The sequence below is a fragment of the Stylophora pistillata genome, chromosome 12 (assembly GCF_964205215.1).
Source record: "Stylophora pistillata chromosome 12, jaStyPist1.2, whole genome shotgun sequence".
Lineage (NCBI taxonomy): Eukaryota > Metazoa > Cnidaria > Anthozoa > Scleractinia > Pocilloporidae > Stylophora > Stylophora pistillata.
This window is the reverse complement of record NC_142530.1, coordinates 10,836,492-10,852,430: the sequence shown is the minus strand read 5'-3', so window position 1 is coordinate 10,852,430 and position 15,939 is coordinate 10,836,492. Positions and strand designations below refer to the sequence as shown.

The window sequence follows — 15,939 nt, the reverse complement described above, 5'->3', positions numbered from 1 at the left end:
AGCCTATAAAAACTTATCAGAATAACAGGTTAATCATTCTGAGCACGACTAGGTGAAGCAAAGAGAAGAAGACATGCACCCAAGGTGGATTATACTCCTCTCCTGGTTTTTTTATCTTTTGCTTCTGAACGATCAAGCAGAAGCCCAATTGTCGAACCCAATAGGCAAACGGCGCTTTCCACTTGAAGAAATCGTTCAGGTATTTAACCGTTAAGAGGTTAGAAAGGTTAATCATTTTGAAAGTTTTCGAAAATGCAACTCTTTCCTCTTCCCTAGCTGTACCAAGATCCAGGAAGGAAAATTTCTACGCCACCCTTCTATAGAAGCTCTCCAGTCGGAAGAGATGTTGGTCAAAAGGAGGTCAGTTGATGTTTTAATGAATATGTTGGTAGCATTTTGCAGAGTCAGTCAAGTAAAATTTAAAGTTCCTATTGTTTTTCCCTTAAGAAAACATTCGAGAAGTCAACTTTATTTATCTTGGAATCTAAAGACCTTCAGCGTGGATTCCCTGCTAGAGGATTGTGACAGTTTTTCCTTTCTTTCTAGAAAGAAGACCCGAACTCGGAGGCCAACAAGTGGATCTACTGAAATGAAACACCCACTGATTAGACGCCATTTTACTGCGGCGCGAGTCAAACAATAATACTGGCACTGGCTGTTGATTTATTCCCGTTTCAGAGCTTGTAAGAGTATTGAAGAATATTCTGAAATAAAAAGATTTGTGAAACCAGATAGACGAAATGTATTCCAATTGCTTGTTTCCATACCTTTATCGTCCAGGGGGTCATGGGCATTCTGCATCCTCATTTGTGGTTCTATTGATTTTTAAAGAGTTTTGTTTAAAACACCAAAGAGAAATAATGCTGACACAACTCAAAATTCTACCCAAAGTTTCTAAGACAGTAAAGAACGATTACGCTGAAAATACAGAATAACTCTTATTGGGAACATAACGGCTCCTACCTACCTTTGGTTGATTGCGGTCGAAGTCATTTGTCCTGACTGATCATGTATTTCAAAGAGGAAATTTGGGAAAGATCTACCTTATAACCTTGAAAATATACTAAAAAAAACCAGAAATAATAGGAAGAAGACCAGTTCCTTAATGTTTTCCTCGATAAAAAATATTGTAATGAAGCATGCAACACTGAATTTGATGACGACTTCGAGTAGTTCTATATCCTGATGTAGATCCGGCCACTTTCGAATTCTTTTACCATGTAAATGGAAAAATCTATGTCGGTGCAAGACGCGCAATTGATACTCACTACCCGAAACAAAATTAAAAACTTAACAGCTCAGAATTCTGACTTCGCTTAAAACAAAATATATAGGAAGTAAACCAGCTGCATTCATCATTAGAAGGAAATAGTTCACAAGTTAGGATTTCCTTTAAGGCACATTTGCCATTCTGTAAACGCCTTGCATCTTCACTTGATGTGCAAATGACAAAGACGTTCACAGTATCTTGGGGTGTGTCAGCTGCTGTATGATATGTTTACAGTCCTTCATAGCTTCTTCAAAATGAACTATTTGATGCTGTAAGACATTAAAGATACCCAATTGAGGGGGGACTTTTGACGACACAGTAGTGTTACGGTTACAGTAGTGTTGCCTGCTGTTTTTGAGAGTGTCAGCTTTTAAATGTGTATTCGAAGACTTAACAGGAAGTCTGAGCAATGTCTTCCTTAGTCATGCGTCTCTGTTAAGCAAATAATTTTTAGAAAGTATCCTTTTTTATCAAAGTGTTAGAATTAACAATTATTCCACGAGCGCGCGTTGGATATGAGATGATGGCTATAATCATCTCAAATCCAACAAACGCGAGTGGAATAATTGTTTTATTAAAAAAAAACGCCCCCAAGATATTAGAAAAATCTTCTCGACTTAATTTTGTGAGAAGAAAGCGGATGTTACAATGTACAGATATTAGATTATTGTATATTGGCTCATACACCATACTGGCTAGCCAATAAAAAGTCTTGAATGGCATTATCCAATGATCCAGTTTTTTATAATTAATAGTTATTCCACGAGCGCTTGTTGGATATGAGATGATAGATAGCCAACGACGCGCCTAGCGCCGAGTTGACTATAATCATCTCATATCCAACAAGCGCGAGTGGAATAACTGTTTTATTAAAAAAAAAAAAAAAACACCCCTAAGATATTAGACAAATCTTCTTGACTTTATTTTGTAAGAAGAAACCGGATGTTACAATGTACAGATATTAGATTATGGTATATTGGCTCATATACCATAATAGCTAAGCCAATAAAAATTCTTGAATGGCATTATCCAATAATCCAGTTTTTAATAATAGCAATAATAGCAAAGATACTCTTAATAAAAAGGGTGGAAAACTTTGTGAAAAGAAAAGCACAAACTCTATTCCACTAATCTAATGCTTTTAGTTTTTACATTAGAAACGCTAAAAGCGGAAACGAAAGATGCCATGAATGCAGACAAAAGGATCTGTTCCCTTACAATCGTCAAACGGTTGTGTGCTCTTAGTTAAAATCTTCTGATTAGGTGTTATGAAAGATTCATTTTTTATCCATGTCAAATGACATACAGGTATAATTTATTGTAAATAGTTTGTGGACAGTCACTGTGGTAAAAGACACTTCAAAAGAGAAATATAATCGTTTGTCTCATGAGTGTGGTCACTTCGGATGTGTATGGCGACGTTTCGACTGCATACTGCTAATCTTCAAGCGATGAGGTCGATTGAGAAAGCGTCATCTATATGCTGTTATGCTCAACTGCGATTGTTCCATGACTCTCTTCTGCATATGTCTGCAAGCACTGACACCCCCACCGAGTTCAGATCCACCTCAGTCCCGCCTATGTCAAAGGCCTCTCCGAACAACTGCGCCGCTGTCTCAGTACAACAACAAGACATACGCACTGCTTTAAAGTCAGAGGCTACGCCACGATCACACCTAGTACGCCCAAGGTATGTTGCCCTTGCGGGAAATTTGATGGAACAAAACTTTTGTGTGCAAGTGTTTCCACTTAATCCATTCAAATTCATAAAGCGACCAGTTCAAGTTTCTGGTTTTGACGGTTTTTGGGGGCGAGTTGATGGACAGCCACTTTAGAGTTCACGTGTTTCACTTGACTTTTTCTCGCGCATGAATGACATTAATTTCTAATTGTATGATGATTGAGATTTTCAACTGGTCGTGAGCGAAACGAGCGCAATTTGTGACGATAGTATAATTTACGGGTCTTCCATTATTGTCAGCGTTATAAATATCTGGTGACATTACATAATTATATAAGTACTACTGTGTATATGCTTTTTTGTAGGGTTTTAAAAGTTTTCCCATGCCACTGGTTTAACTTGGTTACTTGCAACTAACAAAAAAAGTCAAAAGTCCTCTCCGAAATACCCATACAGAATTCGCCCAGCTAAAGATAGACTGTTGTTACGAAAGTGAGAGCAAAACCAGGAATTGATACGAAAATATGTTGTGCACCCACTTCTCTTGAACGATTGGTCAAAACAACGCTAGGCGTACGAAATCCTTTGACGAACTCTTAGCTCCATCTATTCAATATTATAACGTAAATGAACATCGTCTCATTGGCCAATTCAGTTTCCAAGCGGATGCTTTATGTAATAGATAAAATATGAGTGGGAGCCCTTTGTGGGTATTTAAAGGGCAGACGTGAATATTTTATCTTACTTGTGAAGGGAAACCGTGACAATAGAATGCGTTTGTCATGTTAATCCTTTGGGAAAGCTTTTGACCCATAGGAGTTTGGAAATATTCGGCATTGAATTCAGCAATTCATTTTCATATAGCTTTACCAAAAGATACATGTACACGGCTGGCCGGTTTCGCTCTCCAAAATGTAATGAACAAGAGTGTTAATGTCACTAGTCAAAAGCTCACTTTTTTGATTGATTATTGATTAGTTCACTAATTTAAGGATGATCTTAGATACGTACATAGTTACAATGTTTATGTGTTTTTCTGTATTTCTATTGGTTTTGTAACTGGACCTTTCAGCGTCACCACGCGCATATAAAAGGCAATTTTAGTTCCAGATACATACATACATACATACATACGTTTCTTGACCACTCCCCATAGGGGCTTTTCAGGGCCAACTCCCACCCATCCCACCCCAGGGGAGGACATCCACCACACAGTAATCTCGTGCGTGGGAAGTTAACGTCTCCTACCCCTAACCCTGCAGGAGACGGGGCCTACGGTTTATTCGTCCTTATCCGAGAAGACTAGATTATCTATCCTTTTTTTTGATTATAGAAAGGTAGCAAATTCTCCTCACTTATTTTAAGACCATGAGTATCGGTCCGGCCGGGGCTCGAACCCTCGACCTCCCGCACATCACAATCCGGCGCTCTAACCAATTGAGCTAGCCGGGAGTTAAATGCCTGTCGTATGTCTTCCTTTCGAGACTTTTACTTCAACAAAACAACTTTGATGTGGAACAGTTTACCTAAAAATATCAAGGATTCAGACAGTTTAAGCTCTTTCAAAAGTAAACTCAAGTCGTTTTATTTTACTAGACTTTTGAATGCTTTTGATAGTGACAATTTTCGTTCTTTCAAATTAATTTGTCCTAAGTGTCGCCGTGTAAATACTTCTTCTGTCTGTACTTGTTGAGTTAAGTTGAGTTAAGTTGCAAATTTGTATACTTTAGAATGTTTCTGTGCGATTTAAATTATTTGAATTGTAGTTAGTCGGATCAGGGAAGGGATCTTTTTTCAGGATATTTCTTTCCGGGAGATATATATATATATATATATCTCCCGGAATAGTTATATTAGTTATATATATATATATATTTTTTTTTTTTTTTACGGGGCTGGGAGTGGGTGTATTAACCAAGTAGGGGACTTATGTCCTATTGTTATGCACCTGTACTTGTACTTGTACGAATCCATAAATAAATAAATAAATAAGTTCTTCGTAAGTTTTGAATAGTCTTGGTAAACTTTCGCCCTTTCGTTTCCTCAACCTCTGGCACTAGCGGGACCGATATGTAAGTACCTTTGTAACTTTGTTTTTTCTTGTCTAGTCTTTTCAGTGTTGGGCGACAATATAACGGCCGTCACAATTACTTTAGTATGGGCTTTTTCGAACTCAATCGAACAACAACAACAACATTGACTTTATTTTTGAAATTATAGAAATAAAGACCTTTATAGCCCGCAGTTAGCAAAGATATTCTAGGCGGGCTACCTAACTGTATAGGTTCTCTCACACACACACAACACACACAAACACACAGACACAGACACAGACACACAACAATAAAATAAATAAACAAACGTGCAATTAAAAATAAATAATAAATAATAGTAGTCATAATTACGTTAAAGGTTTTAGCTGAGCCAGTCACACAAGAAATTTTTAACAGGTCAAAGAGGAAGCTAGTCAGTTGAAATACAAATATAAGCTAGAAAGGTCAAGGGAGCGCAAGTCAACATTCATCACCTCAATTTTAGTAATTTTCAAAAGCAGGTGAGTTAGCTTGCGGTTAGAAGGTGCTTTCCATAGCTTACGAAGTTCAGGGGGGATGCCATTCCATATTTTCTCACCAACTCTGGAAAAGGAAGGAAACTGATGGTTTGTTCTCGCCTGTTTCATATAGAAACTTCCCGCTACTGAGAAACGAGTAGAGTAGGAATGAACCTGTTGAGATTGAGTAAAAAGTTCAGAAATATTGGGAGGAGCTCAATGATTTTTGATGTCAAGTAACAGAGAGGCAACCAATTTGAAGTAAAGCATTTTTATCGGTAGAATTCCCGAACGAGAAAAAAGAGGAGCACTGTGAGATGTATATTCGGAAAAATACATTAGACGAAGAACCCGCTTTTATAAAATGACGATTTTCTTTAGTTGAGTATTCGCGGCTTGGCCCCAAGCAACGAGACCATAGGAAATATACGGTTCGACGAGCAAGCGGTAAATGTTTATAAGAGTATTGAGCGGTATCAAGTGTTGAATTCGAGTTTTAAATTAAGGCCATACTTCACTTAGAACCTAAGTAAAGACTAAATACAAAATGACGTTCACGGTAATAAATAGCCATAAAGTGAAACCGCTGGTCATGCATAAAGTGAAACCGCCGGTCATGCAAAATGCGGGCAGTGCACATGAATCCCAACCTTAACAAACAGAACGGCAATATTACAACATTCTCCCTCCCTTAAAACATAGCTAACTAACGGGGGGGGGGGCAGTTTTCAATGTTCAAAGCTTATTGTCGGCAGTGTTCTACCATCCATACCGGGATGGTCGCTTAATCACACGAGTAGAGCGTCTTACGGCAGGTGGTGTGGCCGGATCATGACTGCTCCATCTTGGCACTCAGTTGGCAAGTCTTTGCTTTCAGTTGTTTGTTGGTCCACAGGTATCGGAGCAGGGTACTGTGGTTCAGCAGCAGTTGGCACGATGACTGGAGGACTTTGTGCCGAGGCTCGTGGGCACGGTGCTAAATCTCTGAGGGGATACAGTTGACTCTCGACCGTCCATGTATTTTACACGTGCATATATAGGGTTTGCTTCTTTTTGTTCCACTTAGTCAACGGTGGGATCATTCTTGCTTGTCCTCACATATCGACGAAGCATCACTGGTCCAGCTGATTGTAGCCTGGTAGGCAGTGAGGTGCCATGTGACGAACGACGCTGGAAGTTGATAAACCTCTCATGTGGAGTTGAGTTGGTAGCAGTGGAGAGGAGGGATCTTATTGAATGAAGTGCGTCTGGAAGTATTATCTCCCATTTGCTGTCAGGCAGATTTGCTGACTTTAGGGACAGATGGACGGCTTTCCATATTATGCCGTTATAGCGTTCTACTTGGCCGTTACCTATTTGGTGGTAAGATGTTGTAATGCTCGTAGCAATGCCTTGCTGTGATAGGTATTCTGTGAGTTCCTGGGACATAAAAGAGAGACCTCTGTCGGAGTGGATAAACCCTGGTGTTCCACAAAGAGTAAATATCTGGTCCAGGCACTTGATGACATGACAGTTGATGAATTCATGTTTGGGCAAGCAAAAGCAAAAGGAAGCGTGAATATTCGTCCACAACTGTCAGCATGTAGGGGTTATCAATGGTTGTGAGTAGTGGGCCCTTGAAGTCAATCCTCAGTCTCTCTATTGGTTGGGTAGCCTTAATGATGACTCCTTACTCTGGTCGATAGAATTGTGGTTTAAGCTCAGCGCAGGCTCTGCAGTTAGAGCACACCTTCTTGACATCCTCAGTAGAGTAAGGTAGGTTCTTCGACCTTACAAAGTACAACATCCGTATGACACCAGGGTGGCATAGTGCAACATGAATTCCACTGAGGCTCGTTGTCGGCATGGAAGCTGTGAATGCTCGGGTAAATGAGTATGGAGCAACATTGTCCTTCCCAGGTCTGTACTCCACTATATAACTAAAGGAGGCCATTTCAAGTCTTCTCCAGTCCTGAATCTTATTGTTCTTTACTTTGGTACGCTTACGGTTGTCAAACATGAATGCTACTGACTGTTGATCTGTCTTAAGTGTAAAGTGTCTGCCTGCAAGGAAATTTCGCCATTTGCGGACCGCCTCGATAATAGCCATGGCTTCTATCTCCACAGCAGGCTAGTGTAGTTCGCTTCCTTGGAGTGTCCGGGACATGAATGCAACAGGTCTGCCACCATGATTTAGTATAGCTGACAGAGCGATTTCTGATGCGTCCGTCTCCACTATGAAGGGCAGACCTTCATCAACTGAGTGAAGAGAAGCTTTCTCCGGCTCCTTTCTCAGTGTTGTGAATGCACTTATGGCATTGTCATTAAGGGGAAACGTAGTTGCTTGCGACAAAGGCTGTATCTTTTCAGAAAAGTTTGGTACCTATTTTGCGTAATACGCAAACATCCCAACAGCTCTTTTGAGAGATTAAGGATTTTCTGGAGGAGGAAACTCTTTCAGGGGACGAAGTCTTTCTTGGTCTGGGGCGATGAGGCCATTGCCAACACAGTAACCGCAGTGGTGGATCTAGGGGGAAGGCTCCGGGGGGTCCGGACCCCCCCAATCAAACTTGACGCTTACAACTTTGAGACAGAATCGTATATCACTTTTAACCGCCTGATTTTTTTAATGAATCCAAATAAACGGTAAGCGGCCAAGGAATTATAACGTGCAACCGCGACTGGTGGAAGGGGGTGTGGGGGAGAAGTAATTTGCCTTAATGAGTCCAACAGTTCTTTCTGAACCAAAGTTTGGACCCTCCCAATCAAAAATTCATGGATCCGCCTCTGAACCGAGTAGGTTGATGCACGTCTTAGACTCTACTGTCTTGCTTTCATTCAAAGGGAGCTGTCGTCGTTGTACAGCTTGTCTGAATTTCTTGACACTCTCATTATGATCCCGCTGGTCATGCCCTGCAACTGTTATGTTATCCAGGTATGGGAGTGTATCCTTCAGGCTTTCTTCCTTTACAAACTTATCCAATGCTCTCTGAAAGACTACAACGCCATTTGTGACCCCAAATGGTATGCGGAAGAACTGATAGAGTCTAACATTGGCCTCAAAGCCAGTATATTTTCGATCGGCATCTTTAATTGGCACTTGGTGATAGGCGCTTTTTAATCAGATCAAATGTTGAAAACACCTTATACGAAACCAAATTGTCGACCATATCATTGATACGAGGCAGAGGGTAGGCATCAAGTTCCGTGTTCAGGTTAACAGTTTGTTAAGGCACGAGCGCACCTTTGCTTTGCCACTTTGCAAGACAAGTAGGCTTAAAAACAGTTTTTTTATTGCTTCGGCCAGAATAGTCAACAGCCACAAATAAAGTACAGGTTCTCCCTTACGACGAACTACGTATTTTTTTAATAATAAGATGAATACATAGTAATTTTTATTTTATATCTGTGAATACGCAATTCAGTTCATGCTGCGAAGTATTTACCAATAAAGTATCTATCTACCTATCTATCTGTAAATAATCAATGTACAGGCGTTTCTTATGGCGCTGTAGTGGGTCTTTTGAGATGACAACTTGAGCCCTCCACAGGGAGGTGCTAGGTTCAATAATGCCTTCGGAGAGTAGGCGGTTAGTTTATTGATGCATGAATTCTTGGTCCTCCTTGCCGAACTGACGTGACGTACTTGCGATTGGTTTGCATCCTGGGAGCAGATTTGCAAAAACGAATGATTCCTCAATAGAAGCTTTCGCGGTTACGTTCTTTACTTTGCAATCCTTACTTAACCTCCGAAGTTCCTGTAGAAATTCTGAGAGTGACTCCCCAGGTTTTTGACGTCTCGTTGCGAGGAGATGACGAGCAAATATTTCATTTGGAGGTTTGACATAAATCGATTGAGGGCTTCAATGGATGATTCGTAGTCTGGGCAAACCTTGATGTGTTCGAACACGTTATGTGACACATAATTTACAAGAGTACGATGTTAGTCGGGAGCTCGTTCACCACATTCTTGAATGAAATTCGTAAACGTTTGGAGCCAGTGCTTCCATTCTTTCGCTGCTGACGTCGAATTTGGATCCAAGTCGAGACGTTGTGGCTTCAACAGGGTTTCCATGTTGCTGATATGAAAACTAAGTGAAGTGAATTGTTGAATTCGAGCCTTAAATTAAGGCCTTACTTCGCTTAGAACCTAACTAAAGACTAAATACAAAATGGCGGTCACGGTAATAAATAGCCATAAGGTGATAAAGTCCCCTGCCTACAAGATGCGGGCAGGGCACACGAAGCCCAAACTTAACAAACAGAACGGCAATATTACAACACCAAGTGTCTAAGCCTTGCAATAATACCAATATCTTTGCTTATTTTCGTGGAAATGTAGTGGAAGGCTCACACAGACTATATGTGTAAAAAGGTGGCGTCAAGAGTTAGTATTCTGGGCCGCATTAGAAGTTTCGTCACAAAAGAGGCAGCAATACTTGTTCATAATACCTTAATTCTTCCCTTATTTGATTACTGTGACATTGCCTGGAGTAACCTTTTACAACAAGATATAGATCGACTACAGCGCTTACAAAATAGATCTGCACGGATTATTACACGTTGCTCTCGGTCATCTGAAGCAATAGATCAGCTGCAATGGCCGACTCTTTCCAGTAGACGCTATTACCACAAGGCTAAACTCGTTTTTCTCTGTCTCCACTCATTAGTTCCTGGTTACTTTTCATCATATTTTACCAGATTTTCGAATATTCACAATTATTCCACGAGGCAAAGTCTGAGGCTATCCCTACCAAAAGTAAAACAGAATTTTGGGAGAAGGACCTTTCTTTTTACTGGCGCAGAAATTTTTAATAAACTTCCTTTAAACATTGTGAAGAGTGAAAACATTCAAACGTTCTGTCGCCGAGCAAAACATTTCCTTTTACCGTAATTTTGATATTTTATTTACTATGTTATGTTTTGATTGTGTTTTTTAGCTTTGTAGTTTTAGGCTGTTGAAGTAGTTGTGAAATCTTAGTCATTGTATATATATATATATATCTATTCTAGAAATTTGATGTAAATTATTTTCAATACAGGGCCCCTATGGATACCAGCCTTAGAGCTGAATGGGCTACCCTGTGTAAATAAATAAAGTTTGCTAATATGGTGCTTCCAGGATAGATTACCGTCAATTAGAACACCTAGGTATTTAACATATGTCTTACGTTCAAGAGATACCAATTGCTCTGAGTTATTATCAAGTATTTTAAGGCTTACTTCTCGGTATAGTTTGCGTTGATAAGGATGAACTATAACGAAGTTAGATTTAGATACGTTAAGAGATTTTTTAATTTATTTGAATTTAACCATTCACACAACTTTAATAACTCTTCATTGACGACAACTTCAAGTTTGTCTAGATCTTTTTCTGCATATAGTAAATTGGTATCAGCAGCAAATAGGTAAAAATCAAACTTTTTAGAGGAACGATGCATGTCGTTAACATGAATTAAGAAAAGAAGCGGGCCAAGTACGGAACCTTGAGGGACTCCACACACTATTCTCTCTTTGCTAGAGACAATAGAACCGAATTGGGTTGATTGCATCCTGACGGACAAGTATGACGAGAGCCAGTCAGTAATCAATCCTCAAATTCCATAATGGTGCAATTTATGCGACAAAATCGAATGATCAACTGTGTCAAAGGCCTTTTTAAGTCAATGAAAATGCCACAGGAATATAATTTTTTATCAATGTTGTTATGAATTTTATTTAGAATATCCAGAATTACAGCTTGAGTTGAGCAGTTCTCTCTAAATCCATATTGCGATGTAAAAAATATCTCATTCTTATTTATAAAGGATTTTAGGCGTTTGTACATTAGTTTTTCGTAAAGACGGACAGTAACGATATTGAGCGATAATTGTTTGGGTCAGTTTCATCCTCCGCTTTATAAATTGGAATTACTATAGCGTGCTTTAATTTGTGGGGATAGATACCAGTTGAAATGGACATGTTAATTAGTTCAGCTAGGGTATGAGATATAGCTTGACGTGCGGACTTCAAACGACGAACTGGACATGAATAAAGTCCGTAGGCTTTGTTTGATGGAGTACTCAAAATTTCCATTTCAATTTCAGTAGAAGTGACATCGTCAAAGAAGAAAGAATTGGAGTAATTTGAATTCCCTAGGTAATCCTTAAAGTCCCTGGTGGATAATGGTATGCTATTTGCAAGTTTAGGTCCGACAGATGCAAAATGATGATTCAATGCATTAGCTATTTCTGATTAGTTTTGTGTTGTACCCCGGTTGTCTGGAGGCTGGAGCGACGATACGAGTTTAGTCTTTGTGTGCTTATTAATTAAAGTGTTAATCCCCTCCCAGGTTTCTTTCATATCATTTAGGTTGCTACTAAAATAGAATTGGTAGTAAAGTCTTTTACTCTGGCGAGTAAGGCTTAAAATTTTGTTCCTGTACAGCTTGTGTGTAGCCATGCCACCAGAGTAAAAGAGATCATTCTCTATAATTATTGATCTACGTAAACCTCTAGTTATCCACGGTTTAGATAGTTGCTTGGCCTTGCGTTTTGATACAATTTTAAGAGGAGCATGTCTATTAACAAGTTTATTCAATTTGTTGTAAAACGAAGAAAAGCGTTTGTCAATAGAGCCATCAGAGATTAAACCGGTCCAGTCAGTTTGAGAAATATCACTAATAAAGTTTTCTTCCTAGAATCTCGAATAGTCACGGATTTTAGTCCCCTGATAGCGAGATTTTAAGGATGAAGAATGGATGATGCAAAATTGAGAATAGTGGACACTTATATCTGAGACAATGTTGCCACTGGAGAGTTTAGAACCAATTCTGTTAACAAGAATATTGTCAATAAGTGTGGCAGAATTATTGTGAACTCTTGTAGGCTTGTCAATTACTGGAGAAAAGGAGTAACTTTGCATGGACAACATAAAGTTATGAGAAAAATCACAGGTTTCAGATTTGAGGAGATCAATGTTGAAGTCGCCCCTAACGTGCATCGGTTTATTAGTAGAGCTTAGTCTTTCTTGTGTCATATCAAAATACATTTGAAATTGTTCCGGAGAAGTATGTTGCCGATAGATTACACCACATATAACATTTTTACCTTTTAAAAATTCAAGTTTAATCCATAAAGCCTGGAAAGCCTCGTTAGGGGTTTTTTCGAGGACTGGGTAATTTAAACTGGTATCAACATAGATACCGACAGCTCCACAGGAAAGAGGAGTTGCCACCTATTCGAATTGGTAATTAGGTATATGTGGATTAAAGTGCATTCCGACCGACACCGCGGAAATACGTTTTGGTGACGTCACAGTGGTCAGTGGTCATCAACATCAGGCTGCCAAGCGCTTCCATGTGTTTGTGGATTGAGTTCGATGAAAACATCGGCCTTTTGCATGGTTTTGAGTGGGAAAATATCCATGATACTTCTCCTTGTTTATTATGGTTGATCCTTTGAATGGGTAATTAATACTAAAACCACTTCTTAACAAATAGCGGTACAGGGGAGTCATTTTGTTTGGAGTTTTGTGCTGTTTGCTGACTTAAGCTGGCCGTCGTTACGAAGTGCGATCGTGGTTCGTCAGTCGCCCTCGCCTTCAGAATTGTCAAAAACAGCGATAGTTATCCAGACAAAGCAAGAGACTAGTTCTGTAAGATAATTTTCCTGCGAGTCTGAAGACTGGTTGGATTTTTAAGTGTTATTAGCATGAAGCGATACACGTAATTGTTGAGTTGTGAAAATATTCACACTCACTTTGCGCCGACGTGCGGTGCTTTTCATTTTGGAAATCATTCGCTTGGTTGTGAATTTTACTTTTCTAGACTGATATTTCGCCATTCCACCTTTCTGATTTTCTGTGCCTTTAAGAACGGGTGTCCGTAACACTCGAAACGTCAGCTTTTGTAATCGTTACGGTTGCCAATTTACCATTTCAACTTTGTTGATATATCCAAATTAAAACATGAAAACATTTGTTCATTTCATATACTTGCTGTTTTATCAACAAGTTATCTCTTATGAACAGAATAACGCCTGACTTAAGCTCATATAATGGTGATGTTTACAAAGGGAGTGGAAATCGAAAAAATTGTGATTTGTTTGTATTTGAGACCGTCCAACATGATTGGTTCATTTACAATTTATCTTGAATTAAGTCTTTATTGATATTAATCGATTGTAGATCTCCATTACTTGTCTTTGGTACGTTTGCTTGTACCTGTTACTACAACTGCTACTTTAATTTCCCAAACAGCTCTATTTGTTTTACACGAAAGCATTTTCAATGAAACCCACTTTTTTATTATGATTATGATTATTATTATGATTATCATTACTATTATATTTTTATAACTCTGTCGTTTGAAACTTTTACAGGCACATGTATGTTTACGTGAAGTATATTCCACTATCTTGCATGTGCATTGCATTAATTTATGCAAATAATCAACTACTCTTCTTAAATTCTTTAATTTTAGATTAGCTTTGCATAGCTTTACATAGTTTCCATGTGCTTAAGGAATCATATACACCACATGCTCTGAAGCACTGTAAGGATAATTATGATCCCCATCAGTAATATTACATCATATCCCCACACTGAGAACATCATTATGAAACATTCCTATCTGACTTGTAACCATTTTTTTTTCAAGGTGGCAAAATATATGTATATTGCTGAAACTCATTGAGAATTTCTTATTGACTACAGCTAGTGTAGCCATACCAGTGCTCCCCTCCCCTGTAATAAGTTGGGAAAAGGACATCTGCATGGTGCTATCATTGCTCATGTTTGGGGATATCCCATCCCTGATTTTTATTTGACTAGATGGGCACAGCAGTACACAGGCTAATTACAAGCTTTTGGTTACTCATCATGACTTACTGTTAACTGGGAATTGACAGCTGACTTAATCTAATCAATTTTCGCCGGAACATTTTTTAACTTCATTTGTTCGACTTCAGAAAATACTTCTGATAATTTCCCTCTGACATTTCTAATTTGGAAGATTAGTCATTATAATCATTATGTTCTTTACATCTCCATAAACACCAACAAGAGTTCTTTGTTTATAACTCAGGCAGCTTCTGAATATAAGAAATTAAGTTTAGAAGATAGTTGATTCATTCAAGGCTGTTGCAATATGAGAAAAGACAATGCAGTGCTTTATTCACATCAATTAAATTATATTATAATAATTATTTTACCTTACAGTAGTTTTGTTTCTTAAAAATTAGTTTTCTAGTAGTACCAAGATGGTAATGTTACTTTGTGAATCAGGGAGGTAAATGAAGCAGAAGTACTCTATTAACTCAGTACATTTTATGTTGCAGATGGCATTAAGTTAGTAAAGAAAGAAAAGAAAAAGCAAAAATAAATAAAATAAAATGATAAGCGAGGGAAAAGCAGCTTAAAAAAAGACACTACAAATTATTCATAATTGTTAGAGAAATACTTGTTGGGAAAGTAAAACTATTGCTCAGAAATAAAATTACAGCTTCTCACAAAAAAAATTACAAACTAAGGTGGAAAGTGAAAACCTCTTTATTATCATTATAATGGACATTTTGTACGTAAAGCATACCTCGGTTTATTCTTCCTCTAGTTGAGCCAGTCTTTGTACTTTTGGAGGCGTCAGTCCTATGCAAGTTACAGTCGTAGGTTTTTTGGCCAACTATGATTCATACAGTAACTAGTGGGGATAGGGTGGCCGTGCTACACGGGCATGTTTTGTCTTCTTTTCGGCGAATCTGACCGAAATGCCGTTGACATGCAGATTTATATGGTTCAAGCCACTGCTTTACAAACCTGATAGTGCAGCGTCCTCGGAACACCGCTTCAACGGTTGTATCTTAGGAAACTCAAGGACGAAATTATAACCAAACCCGTAATGAACATGAACATTCCAAGATCTTTTTATTCCTGTTCTTTTTCTGCGCAGGCGCATCCATGTACACGTAACACAACCATGACGTAACTTAATATAATGTAACACAAGTATAACAAAACAAGGTCACGATATAACATCTCCCCTTTTTTTTTACGAAAAATAGAATGTGAAAATACGCAATACAAAAAAAAAACAAAACAAAAGTTTTTAAGTCAATTACAGCTATTACTTTAACTCGTAATCTTTCAAGTGCCTCGGGGGCCTACGGGTTGTCCGAGTAGGATAACGCTTTTCCGCAGGGGATTCACATAAAGAACCCGGTTGAACTACCAGAGTGTCATTGACATTAGCAGAATCAGAATTCTCTGGCAAGGAAGCAGGTTGAGAATTCATAAGGGGGTTAGTAACAGGCATTGACACTGTTGGTTGCTTGTTTGGAATACGAGAATCTCCAGAGCTAGCCAGAATGGATTCCTCCAACGTTGCTGTAAGAGGGATATAGGCAGACGGTATAGTTGAGTCGCGAACAATCTCACAGGGCTGATCTATGCTGGGAGATACATCAAGCGGCATAGACTGGTATT

At 38.8% G+C, this 15,939-nt stretch overlaps 1 long non-coding RNA gene across 1 annotated transcript; it reads left to right on the top strand.

Annotated features, from left to right (window-relative positions):
• Positions 1-15: 15 nt before the first annotated feature.
• Positions 16-732, top strand: LOC148718788 (uncharacterized). The gene is made up of 3 exons (XR_015994152.1): positions 16-199; positions 277-360; positions 547-732. It is a non-coding gene; the product is annotated as an uncharacterized LOC148718788 (long non-coding RNA).
• The last annotated feature ends 15,207 nt before the right edge of the window (positions 733-15,939 follow it).